The following is a 1075-nucleotide window of genomic DNA, read 5'->3' as shown; positions in this document are numbered from 1 at the left end:
CTGCACTCCAGTCTGGGCGACAGAGTGAAACTCCAACTCAAAAAAAAAAAAATTTTTTTTGTAAAGATGAGGCCTCACTATGTTTCCCAGACTGATCTTGAACTCTGGGCTCAAGCAATCCCCCTGCCTCAACCTTTCAAAGTGCTGGGATGACAGGCACGAGCCACAACACCTGGCCTAAATGACCACTTTAAAACAAGTTAGTTTGGCCAGGCGTGGTAGCTCACACCTGTAATCCCAGCACTTTGGGAGGCTGGGGTGAGAGGATTGCCTGAACCCATGGGTATGAGACCAGCCCAGGCAACTTGGAGAGACCTATCTCTACAATAAATTTAAAAATTAGCCGGTGGCACATGCCTATAATTCCAGCAGCTTGGAAGGCTGAGGCGGAAGGATCGCGTGAGCCCAGCAGGTCGAGGCTGTGGTGACCATGAGTGGGCCACTGCCCTCCAGCCTGGGCAGCAGAGTGAGATTCCGACTCAAAAAAAAAAAAATGGAAAAAGGAAACACTAACATTGCATGCCACTGCCCTCCAGCCTGGGTGACAAAATGAGACTCCAACTCAAAAAAAAACCCCATAAAACAAGTTAGTTCACCCACAGACACGAGCCCCTCCCCGATGTTAAGTTAGACCCCCCCAGGCTTAACTGCTATGTGGATGGAGCCTCGATCTATGTAGAAGCAGAGACCCCCAGCTCCCTCCAGCTGGTTAATTAGAGTGGGAGCTGGAATCGACACCCATACTCAGTACCTTCCAGAAAATAACTCGGCACAGATTCTGCTGTCTCTGCAGGCCCAGGGTGAGGGGGACGCTCTAGCTCTCCCTCTGCACATTTTTGCTCCAGAACCTTCTCAAGGGATCCCTGGCTTTCCCATTTAAGGAGGAAGAATCATTCCACAAGTAGTTCTTCGCGGCTTCCCATGTGCCAAGTCTCCCCATAGCCCCAAGTCCTCTGGCTCTGCTCCTTGGCACCATTGTTCTAGAATCTGAGAGGGTTGATGGGAGGGGAAGGACCGCCTCCACTTTCCCCAGATTTTTTTTTTAAGTCTGTCTTTTTTTTTTTTTTTTTTTTTT

General features: G+C 49.5%; 1 protein-coding gene across 1 annotated transcript in view; it reads left to right on the top strand.

Moving 5' to 3' along the window:
• Positions 1-1075, top strand: part of IL17RA (interleukin 17 receptor A) — a 17111-nt gene that overhangs the window by 3724 nt on the left and 12312 nt on the right. The window lies entirely within an intron of this gene.

This window comes from Carlito syrichta, unplaced genomic scaffold (assembly GCF_000164805.1).
Source record: "Carlito syrichta isolate Samal-C Ts95f unplaced genomic scaffold, Tarsius_syrichta-2.0.1 Scaffold130383, whole genome shotgun sequence".
NCBI classification, from domain to species: Eukaryota; Metazoa; Chordata; class Mammalia; order Primates; family Tarsiidae; genus Carlito; species Carlito syrichta.
The sequence above is the reverse complement of the archived record's forward strand: the minus strand, read 5'-3'. Positions and strand labels throughout refer to the sequence as shown.